Below are 12,239 nucleotides of genomic sequence, written 5' to 3' on the forward strand. Positions count from 1 at the left end.
TCAAAATCCCTTAACAACAAATTATAACCAGCCAACCAAGCTACCAACATTCCCTTATTACATAGATAATATTTTGATACGTATACTGACTCTCATTGTAAAGTGGATATAATTTTGGGTAGTCGCTCCTGCATAATTTATTTTTGTTTGAAATCTGCGTATTTCACCGTGCATGAATATTCGTTGTCTTGATCTATATGAAGTTCCTTTCTCCCTCCATATCCTCATATTTCCATAGTTTTCCTCTAATTTCACTCGACGTTACAAACTGTGAAACTATTAGTTTCAGGATTAATTAGACAAAACTAGTTGCTTGTCAACTTTCATGATTTCTGGCCACAGGTAAGTAAAAGTATGTTTTCAGAACCTTTCCCACTGTTAAGTTATAAGCCACAAATGAACATCACTTTCATGACCCAAGAATAGTTGATTATATCCAGGTCAGTCTATGAATTATACACTCTAGATCAGCCATAATACAACTAGCAGCCAGAGGGCCACATCCGGCCCGAGACCACTTTTAACCAATGTTACAAAATTGTTACTAGTTTCTAGAAGTTGATATACTTTCTTTGCTCTAAAGCAGTGGTCGTCAACCTGGAGTATGCGTACCCCCGGGGGTACGAGAAGACATCTTAGGGGGTACGTGAAATTTAAAAAAATATATATATTATTTTATGATAAACACTGAATAATCAGTAATGTAATTTAATTAATTTATTTTAGATGTAGCTTATATACTATGTGTAACTTGAATTATACACCAACAACTTTGGGGGTACAAAGTTGAAGAGAAATTATATCTGGGGGTACGCGAACAAAAAGGTTGAATACCACTGATCTAAAGGATACCAAAAAAACCCCACGAAGCTTAACTCGTCTGCTGCTTTACGTACATGTGACGCTCATGTTATTGACATTAAACCCTACCGTAAATGTTAAGTTTTCCACCTAAAAATTGTGTCAGTTACAAGCTGTTGCAGGAATATATTTAAACAGCAATTTTTTCACATTTAAAAAATGTATATTTTATCATACAATATGGTAATTGGATATTAGTTTTAAAAGATGTCATGAGGGATTTATGTAGCAAAATTCGAGTAGGTAAATATGTATATGAGACATTCTTCATCAGGAAAGGTCTAAAAGAAGGAGATGCTTTGTCTCCCTTGCTCTTTAACTTTGCGCTAGAATATGCCATCAGGAAAGTCCAAGATAGGCAGGAGGGTTTGCAATTGAATGGGACACATCAGCTATTGGCATATGCTGATGATGTTAATTTATTGGGGGATGATATGAATACAATAAAGAAGAACACAAAGTTTTACTAGAGGCTAGGAGACAGGTGGGACAGAAGTAAATTCAGGAAAAACTAAGTACATGTTAGTATCTCGTCATCAGAAGACAGGCGGGCAAAATTATCTTAGGGTAGCTAATAAGTCCTTTGAAAGCGTTACAAAGTTCAAATATCTGGGAACAACAATAACAAATCAAAATGACACTCATGAGGACGTTAGGAGGAGATTAAATTCTGGAAATGCTTGCTATTTTGTCTTCGCGTCTGATTTCTAAGAACCTGAAAATTAAAGTGTACAAAACAATAATCTTTCCTGTTGTTTTGTATGGGTGCGAAACATGGTCACTCACTCAGAGGGAGGAACACAGATTGCAGGTGTTTGAGAATAGGCTGTTGAGGAGGATATTTGGGCCCAGGAGAGAAGACGATGGAGCATAGAGAAAACTGCATAATGGTGAGCTTAAAAATCTGTACTCCTCCCCCAGTATTGTCAGGGTGATTAAGTCGAGAAGAATGAGATGGGCTGGGCATGTAGCGCGCATGGATGGGACAAGAGGTGTGCACCGGGTACTGGTTGGGAAACCTGAAGGGAAGAGACCGCTGGGGAGACCTAGACGTAGATGGGAGGATAATGTCAGGCGGGATCTATGGGAGATAGGAGTTGAAGGAGACTGGATTTTGTTGCCCCAGGACAGGGTCCGGTGGAGGGCTTTGGTTAATCCGGTGATGAACCTTCGCGTTCGGTAAGCCATCTAGTTAGTTAGTCATGAGGGATTTATTGACCCTTGGTTCCGACAGGAATCTATTTTTGGCCCGAGGGAACCGAAAGTTGTACCACCCTAGCCTAGATAAATTAATGTTTTAATCATTGGAGAATTATATAAATAAAAAATATGTACACGAAATATCCACACCGGTTGTGTGGCCCACATATTCAACCGGTACCGGTAATTATTTCCGTGGAAGTTCATCGGGCAGACCGTAAAATCGATCAGTCACCTCCACCTGGTTCCGTGGTCTGGAATATACGGAACTTTATCTCCACGACCCCTCTACGTTTTCATGACATGCACACGCTCAGTGACAACTGTAACATTAACTTAAATGGCGTTCTTTACACGGTGTGCACGAAATGAAAGCATATAAGGCTGATGTGTCCGTCGGTATGTCTGTCCGCATGTTTCAAATCGAGGATCGATGGACGGATTTTGATGAAATTTGGTATAGACATTATGCCATGTTAAACCACCCCAATAACGTAACGTTTAGATTCATGCGGTGGGTGACATCAACATATCGGACACGCGAAATTGTGAGGTGGGAGCGACACTAGCGCCAGTCAGTAAAGATTCATTGAATCCTGGAAAGATATACGACAGGGAATATTAGAAGGATGTCCAAACTTTTATGAAGACAATCTTCTTTGGTATAAGGTAAAAGAACAACATGGAGGCTGAATAAGTACATATTTAGCCTTTGGTTTGATGGCGATAACCAACGAACCGTTGGAGCTAGGCAATTGAAATTTGTTACGGAGTTCAATTATACATGTACCCACAAATTACGTACTAAATGTTCTTGGCGGCGGAGCGAACCTTCGATGTTATGTCCTACAAAGTTCCAGATTTGTAGGATCTCCCCCAAAGACCATCGTCCGTTCAGCTGGTAATACATAAATTGAAATGTGGTTCTTGAGTTGACATTCGAAGAACATGGCTTTTGTAGTCAACTCTGTAATTTTTTATGAATGAATCCCGTCATTATATATAAATTTCTTTTATACAGTGTGTTCACTGATACAGTTTAACACAACTGTTACTTCCTGACACACAACAGGTTAGTTAATTTTATTTTTTATAGAGAGATATTTGACTCGTATCGGAAAAACCCCTTAGCGCTTGGCGGTGAGCCATGCAGTTCCAGCAAAGACCCGGGAAGTGACAGTTACGTTCAACTTTCTGATCACGTGATTCTGCTTTAATCTCAGTCTAAGCATCGCTACCCAAATTCAATGTGGAGACATCCTATCCCACATTACCTGCCTTGATACGTAAAAGCGTGAAGCTTAAACTACACTATAACCGCGCAGTAAGGGACTCAATAATTTGTACGCCTTACCAGATATTTTAAGACTGATAAAATCAATGAGGATAAGATAGGCGGGGAATGTAGCATGCATGAAAGATAAGGAGTGGACACAATAATTTAGTCAGAAAGTTGAAAGAAAAGAGATTAATTTAGAGATGTAGAAACCCTGTGTGAGGATATGGACTTATTTCTTGACCAGCTGAACGACTACTAGCTTTTTAAGAAGAACTCTACTTCATGAAGTTACGAACTTGTGTAACTTGGCCACTTATTTGATGACTTAGCAGTCTGGCAACCTAGCAGACTTTTTCTGTATGTCACACAGTTTTGTCGCCCTTCTAGCTTAGGAGACATGCTCATGGCTTACATACATGCAAGGCATGGGTGTTCTTTACGCTTATAGAATACAAAATGGCCTCTCCTATCACGCATGTTATTTCAGTACCTGAACATAACATAACTGAAGCCTGTAACCTCCCTCAGTGACGACCGTATGTGTGGTTGGATGGCAGGTTTACGGTGCAAACGGAGTACGTATAGCTTCATTTTCATGTTTTGTGACACGAACCTTAATGTCCAGTCGGTACTGCATAAATTTAAGTCTGTATTACAAGGTATCACTTCATTCAAGTATGATTTCATGTTTGCTTGTGCTAAACTTAAATGGGATAGGGTCTCACGGGAAGTACAACTAAATTTATTATAAAGTAAAAAGTTTTCTGGATATTTTCCATCGTCTAATAAAATCATAAAATTCCACTACTTTTCGGAGATGGGACGCTATCTCCGAGACGTCGGGGAATTTTATTAGGCGATGGAAAATATCCACAAAACTTGTTTATTTTAAAAACGCACCATCGTCACAAACTTTTAGAATTGACTAAATTTATTATTATTATTATCCCATCTATTCACCAAATTATAGGGTATGTACTTCCATGTACCCGAGACAGACCTTGTCCCTAACGTACATAGTGAAGCAGCTATTTCCGGAATACATATTGTTTTTAACACGTGCTACATGTATTATATAATTTTATTGCTAGAGATTATTATTATTATTATTATTATTATAAATAGCTGTTCATAGGATTTCGTTAAATATAGTCTAGTGTTTGATGGATGTACGTTGTACTGTCGACGTTTCGGGTATTATAATATAGCCTTAAGACCTTTTCAACTATTTCGATTAAAGTCTTCAAGAAAAATGCCTTTGGGTATGTATACTGAAAAATAATAATAAAAAGAATACGATCTACCAAATATTCGTCAAAACGCGAAGAGATATTTACACTTATTTCTTATCTAAATGCCTTATGAACAATGATTATATTAGGTATAACTAACTTCTGACAGCAAAGCACTTACTGATGAACCAACATTCTACTCAGCTAATAAATTTCCCGCCTTCTATGATACCGGTAGTGAAATGTTCGTACAAAATATCTCTGTAACAAATGTTTTCACCGTCTATGACTCTATGCATGCTACGTGACCCACCCATCTCATTATCCTTGATTTGATCACCGTAATAATCTTTATTGAAAAGTACACCTACAAGTTATGAAACACCTCATTATGTAACTTCCTTCAGCCTTGTTACCAAATATTCTCTTTAGAAACCTGTTCTGAAACACTCTTGACTATGAGCATTTACTTTTGTGTCCGAGATCGCTTTACACCCATAAAAAAGTAAAATTATATATTTTTTATGTTTTAAACGAATATTTCCATCTTTAGCACACGGGAAAGTAAGAGATTCTAAACTGCGTCACAGTACACTCCACGAAATTGGTATAAATGATTCATCTGTGCCCCATTCTTCTGTTTACTTAATAACTCGAAGCCAAATCTCGTGTAAATACACGAAAATCCAATTCACAACTCACAAAAAAAAACCAAAGGGTCTTCATTACAAAGACCAACTGGTTAAAACTGTTTAAGGATGTATAATCTCGTTTAACCAGAGATTATTTTGAAACCAAAATTTCTCGCTCTGTGGGAAAAATACAAATATACAGACATCACTGGGTTTCAGTGGGTTAAATAATAATGAAACCCAATATTTTAAGGCAACACCTAATATAGGCCTGTCGTTTAATAATAAAATTAGGACTGCTCATATTCTTGCTTAAATTTCGTATATGATAAATTACAAGCATATTAAATAAACTATTAAAATACCTTTGGACAGCGAAGAGAACAGAGAACCGTGTTTCTCTTCATATTCCATCCACTGAGATAACAATTCAAGAACCTATATTAAAGTAATTGTTTAACTGTTACTTTTACATTTGAAAATAAAGGTACATCTATTGTGATTAGCAGGTTAATATTCTTGGACGTCACCCAGAATTCCGAAAACTGCTTCTCGAAATGAAATTCAGAATGGTACATGTCTATCCCGCTTTGTAAAGTCTGCACGAGCCATTACAGATGCAGTTAGAGTAGCAGTTTCTTACCTACGTCTGCTGTTTGATCCGTGCCGCTGATATAACAGATCTAAAAAGAAAAAAAAACTGGATGGAAAGACTATAAACTGGACACAAAAATCCAGAGTCGAGTGACCAGTAAATAACTTCACCATCAAAATACAAATCCACAATAGGAATTACTTTTCCGATTTAATTCAAAGTTAGCTATCGTGTTTGCGACGTTTTAGGACTACATTCAGTGGCGTTGAATTATGTGTCTTCAGTAAATTCTGCATACCTACATTATCCAACCTTTAATCCTTCATCGATTGATGACATAAGTACAACTATATTTCTGGGCATTCCCATACAAATGAATAATTCATAGCACAGTTTTATTTTTAGTAAGAAAACAGTTTATTAATGTAAATACTTAGAAAGAGCATCAAAGAGTTAATACTGACATTCTTGATCGCGGGTTTCCTGGTAAAGACACTGTAACATGTTCGTCTAAGAATTAAATCTAAACAGTGAAATGTATTAAATTGTAATAGAATTATAGGCTGGATCGTCTTACAGAGAGGCGTCGAACATAACATAAAAGCTCAGGAATAGACAGAAAGATAATCCATTATCTAAATTAAGAATTTCAAACAAAAGCAGCCCGCAGTGATATTCAGGAAATTATAGTACAATTGTAAAGTTTTAATTTTTTAATATAGAGTATACAAAGTGTTGTAATTGCAAAAGAAAAAAGAAAAAAGAAAAAAAAGAACACAAAGACTTTTACGGCAATTAAAATGTTGAGGCCCCTGTCTAAATATATTTACTGTTTGAATTTACTATACTCACATGGGTAGGATAAAGTCGAACTGAGCTCGTTCTAGATTCAGCGCAATACATGTTAAATTACCATTCAGAACATCTAAGCACAGATAAGAAGATAATATTAAAATGGATCGTACGGAATTAAGGTGAGAGTGTGTCGAGTAGATTAATCTGGCTTAGGACAGGGGACAGTGGCTGGATCTTGTGAGCACAGTAGAAAACCTTTTGGTTTTATAAAATATGGGGGCGTTATTGACCAGCTGAGCGATTATCAGCTTCGTAAGGTATCTATTACATGAAGTTTGTTCCTCGTTACCGCGAGTCTTAAGATCTGTGGGAATTGAGACCGACAAATATTATTTTTAATTTACTGTATTATTAAACAGCGTTTCACTCAATTCACTACTATCACAGGTGACATATCAAACAATGGCCCGCGGGTCGCATGCAGCATTATAACTCTATATTAACACACTGATCAGTTTTGAATCCATCAGACCCCTTTCAGAAAACCCAACTCAATGGAGAAAGCCGTTCTCAAGAAACTCATAGTCACTTATTTAATCAAGATATTCCCCAAATTTTATTGAACCTGAAATTTCCTTTTTGTGTTCACATCAAGCAATCACAGAATCTTTTCCAGAGACTATTGCATACAGAGCATACCTTTATACTTTATTATATGATTTGATATTATCCTGAAATCTACAAACACCAATTCTGTTGAGGGAAAACTATTTTGAGAATTATACAACATTCATAAACACACTCTGAGGGCAAACTGTAGTGTTGCTGAATGTTGAGGTAGATGGTACACATAATTACCATGCCCTGTAAAACTCTATTTGAATCCTTATTTTCAGGTTTGCAAAATCTATAAACGCAAAAACTCCTACAAATATATTAATGTTATGTTATCTTCTATGCACATAGACTTATATGTGTACTTCGGTAGCGCAGAGCTTATTTAACCCTCTACAGCCCAGTGGTAACTATGTGTACCACCTGCCTTTGCAACCAGTAACGCTCACATTTCATGTGATTCTCAGTGTGAACAGGGGAAAATGACCGAATTCTTACATAATATTTGGAAGATCTTCATCTTCAATGTGATAACTTCTTTGAGCTCCAAGAGATTTTATCAGAATGAAAGGTTGGAAGAAAATTTATGTTAATATGTTACATCCGAAATTTCGGGGTGAGTTATTACGCCATGTAGTTCGATAGACACTTGAGAAGTACTTTCTGCCTCCATCATCAGGGTGATGAGAAGGCAACGCAAGTTCATCTGAAACGTCGGTGAGTAACAGACTACGCGGCACTACATCCCAGAAGAAAATCATTTTTATATTCGCCACCGTAAGAACCTGAAATTTCAGCCAGCGTCTTAAGTAGTTATTAAGACCGTTTATTACCGCCGGTTTACAGGCAGACTAATACAGTGAAGTTTCAACGAAACCAAATACGAGACTCGCCAATGGACAAGACTGAAATTTAGTGCCATCCACCATCAATCCCTCACAACCTACATATCTTAGACTCGACTTCGTGGTATTTTCTTCTGTCCCTCAATCTTAAAAGTGGATATTTTCCAATAACGTTTCTCAGTAAGATTCTCTTTGCATTTCTTTCATCTGCCATCCACGTCAGTTTTCCAGCCCGTGTTAGCCTCCTACTATAGCTTACCAATCTAAAAATACGTGACCTGTATAAATCTTCAAGTTCATCGATATTTAACAGACCTATCATAAATTTCTTACTTACAATATAGTGACTGCGCTGGTTAGAACTCGTATTTAAGCGATATAACCACGGGACTATGGGTTCGAATCCCACTGCAGCCTGACACTAGAAGTCCTAAATAATGTCTAAACGGATTCTTAAATTCATAATTAATTCTAAATTACAACGGGCTACAAAGTCTTTTCCGTAAATGATAAAACAAATTTCATCAATTTAACTATTATTACATGTATTTCCTTGTAGTTTTGATGTTCAATCACGGTAACAGAACATTTTATCCTACAAGCCTATAAAATAAAATGTAAAATTATTTTGTTTATCAAGATCTTTGTATTTTGTAAAGTCTGCTTTATAGTACACTAAACTATCGCTTATATATTAACTAATTAACCTCGCCGTTAAGACGATGCTACTAAGATGGAGGCCAGTACAGTGAGGGTGGAACAGCAGTTTCATCTTCTGAAGATTGAGGTTAGACAAGATGAAGCTAACTCGTAGCTTCAGAAATAGAACTGTGGATCCTTGGAACAATCGTAGACTGCCTCCCGCCCGTCTTCTTGCTAAAGTGTTTAATTTTGCTTCTTAACTTCGCCACGGCAGGCGAGGAAGACTTAGGGAAGTCTAACACAGCGCTGTGCGGAGACAACGTCAAATAATATCCGTGGGAAATTGTGCTCTTGCGAGGAAGTTTGTGACAGAAACTGACAATTTACAGACGCGTATCTGTAAGCGTCTATGTGTCAGAATATTTGTAGATTACAGCATATTAAATAACGTTTTTCCAAATACGTAAATATAATTTTAATCGTTCTGCACAAATGTGAGAACTTAAAGTGGGAATATTTAGGTCCCAGATGCAGGAAACAACAAAGCAGGAAAAATTACATAACACGTGATGATGATCGGGATGAGTTCTAGAAATTTCTTGACTAAGAGACTGTTATCTTGTCAGGAAGGAAATTTCGTCATAGAATTGGTTGTATGTTTGATTGGATTCAACGGTTGTAGATAATAACTTTGCTCATGTTGTAAATGAACTGCATCGTTCAGTTGTCATCGGCCGATAGTCACAAACTAAACTGCAGATTAAATCTTCAGCAGGCACGAGGCAAACGACGAGTTTCAACACGTTCACGAGGTCGGTAATTTCCCCGCGCTTTCAACTTGTGGCCGACATGATCGAGCTATTCTGAACTTAATTCTGCAGCTCTCTTGGGCTGATAACTCCCCTGGTTTTACTCATTCGCTCCAGTTGAATGTAAACTACGTAATGGCGTTAAGAAATGTGAGCACAGTGTAACAAGTCTGTAGTGTTTACTGTGTTATCACCTCTAGATTTAAATTGTTAATGCTATCTTAAGGCAACAGTATATGTGGACTTATCTGAACGCAATGAACAAACTCAAGTCTGTGTGGGAGTGATGTAAATCTTGAGAATTACAAGTCTGTAAGTTCATGATTCTAAGTTCACGTAGACAGTCAATCCATGTAGTAAATGTGTTCGAGAACAATGGTATAGCAGTAGTAAATACTATGAGGTCAATATTTATTTTTATACAAAATTGTTTTTATTTTTAATCTAGTTTATTGTAACACGTTTTGATGCAAAAGGCTGTCTTCAGGCTTTTTTTGACACACAGTTTAACTACAAACTAACTACGTAATACAAATCAAGATTTAATTCCGATGATGGATCCTACTGGAAACAACAAAATTTTAATTTCCATATAATTAAATCATGTCTTTTAATAACAATATAACATTAGTAATATCATAAGTTTTGATAATAATGTGATTATGGACATTATGAAACTAATGCATTTATAATGCATAATTTGGATTGTGTCTCTTCTGCGAAACTGTATGTGAAATAGGTTAAATATGAACACCCCGTCAGAATAAGATTAAATCAAATTACATAAAAATGGTTATGCAGACAAATGATAATCCCTAGTATGGACTGCTTTACATAAGCAAGACACAGTACTACAATGAGCCGACGTAGCTCAGTCAGTATAGGTCCTGGCTCCGGACTGGATGACCGGGGTTCGATCCCCGACGGGGGCAGAGGATTTCTCCTGTAACCTCTGCGTCCAGACTGGTCCTGGGGCTCACCCAGCCTCCTATCCAATGGGTACCGGGGTCCTTTCCCGGGGGTAAAGCGCGGCAGGGGCGTGATGCTGACCACTCACCCCCATCTGGTGCCGAGGTTAAGAATGACCCCCTTCAAGTGCATACATGGCGTATAGTGGGACAGCTTTACAGTGATACAATATAACGTTTGTATTAGAATTTTCAACCCTTTCTGACTAATTTTTGTCAAACTGAGCGTACCCGTTTGTCTTGATAAGAACGCTTTGGTTAAAAGAATGAAAATTGTTTTGACCTCTTCACAACAGTGTGCGAACCAGTAAAAGAAAAATGAAAGGACGGATGAACGAGACGGAAGGAAGACGGGAAAAATGCAGGATAGAAGGAAAAAAACATTTGATTGGATTTATATTAGCAAAGAATAATTACAGCTGATTTGTTACATGTAGAATACAGGCAAATGTTTATTGCTTACTAGCAATAGTTAGAATTTTTCTGTCTATGATGTCTATCATCATCAACAGCAGAACTAGTTGCAGGATTATTTTCATGTACATTACCGTGAATTTTACACGCCATATATTTGTTAAGTTCCACTTCTTACACTGTTTTTGAAACAATAAGTGGAACTTATGGGGTGTAAAATTTATGGCAATGAAACAAAAATAATTAGTGATCACACCAGGATTCTACACTGCAGAATCAAATACAGGATTATCGTTCTCTTAATCTCAGAAGAGGTGTACTTCTTAAAAGCATACAAATACAATTAACCATAAGATTTCTGTAATCTTGGACGTTGCGCCCAAAATTATGACAGACGTTTACCGACGTTTCAGAGGTGTCTTTTGCCTCCATCATCGGTAAACTTCTACCATAACACACGGCGCAACAACCCAGAAGACAGCCTCCTTTATATTCGTCGCTGTGAGGACTTGAAACCTAGCAACGAATCGGAATTTCGGTATCTGCTACAATTCTATTTTTTACTACGCTTAACTACGTAATCGCTAATCCCTAAGTTCACATTTAGCTGTGCATCGGTGAGCCTAAATGTTCTCTATGCTTAACGGCGCATATTTGCATGATATTCTGTATTTACTCTTTCTTGTCACACACAAGGTTCAGAGGGTGGGTCTCTGGTCTCCTCATCTCCCCCCCCCCACATTGTGCATTGTATCCTTTTGTATTCCTTAATTATTCTACTTATATATAATATCGTTAACGTTTACATATAACCTCTAGTATAACAAATTTCTTTACATTTCATAAAATTCTAACCCAAGATTAGTTGTCTATATTTTATAATTATGTTACACATTTTACCACGAAGTAACCAATTTCCCGTTTGTTACTCACTTGGTCACGATCTTAACTTAAATATGTGTTTATTGTCTATTTTATTAGCCCTAATTACGGTATACACCCAAACTAACTCTCTTTTTAACGGTGAAGATTTTTCTAAAAAAAATTTCAGACAAATATGATACAAATTTGTATTACTGTAAACTTGAATGAAGTGGAAAATTATAGAATTACATACCCACGAATTAGGATGACGTCTTAACGTAGTAGTTCCAGTAAATCGGTTCAGATATGAGCGCAAATCACTGTCAAACTTACTGAACCACTGCGTGGAATATGCCTTTCTCTGAACAGTAGACAGCTGAGCTGAGCCAAAAAACCAGAAGGTTCATCATCTAAATTACGAAATGCAATATCCCGAACTCAGACCTCACCCCGTATTTATTTTAAACAATTTTAATATTATCCTCATA

The 12,239-nt window shown here is 37.0% G+C and overlaps 2 protein-coding genes across 26 annotated transcripts in view; one reads left to right on the forward strand and one right to left on the reverse strand.

Moving 5' to 3' along the window:
* Window positions 1–12,239, reverse strand: part of Atg10 (Autophagy-related 10) — a 507,888-nt gene that overhangs the window by 277,408 nt on the left and 218,241 nt on the right. The window contains exon 2 of one of the 18 annotated variants that reach the window (XM_022061633.2): window positions 5,848–5,887. The exons of the other annotated variants lie outside the window; for them this stretch is intronic. The gene's annotated coding sequence lies outside the window, so the exon portion shown is untranslated. The remainder of the gene's footprint in view (window positions 1–5,847; window positions 5,888–12,239) is intronic. 18 annotated transcript variants of the gene reach the window in all.
* The window catches only part of vn (membrane-bound neuregulin protein vein), a 209,416-nt gene that overhangs the window by 7,883 nt on the left and 189,294 nt on the right, over window positions 1–12,239 (forward strand). The gene's annotated exons all lie outside the window — the stretch shown is intronic.

The sequence above is a fragment of the Zootermopsis nevadensis genome, unplaced genomic scaffold (assembly GCF_977971745.1).
Source record: "Zootermopsis nevadensis isolate Lab colony 2312 unplaced genomic scaffold, Znev_1.0 Znev_ptg000016l, whole genome shotgun sequence".
Taxonomy (NCBI): domain Eukaryota; kingdom Metazoa; phylum Arthropoda; class Insecta; order Blattodea; family Termopsidae; genus Zootermopsis; species Zootermopsis nevadensis.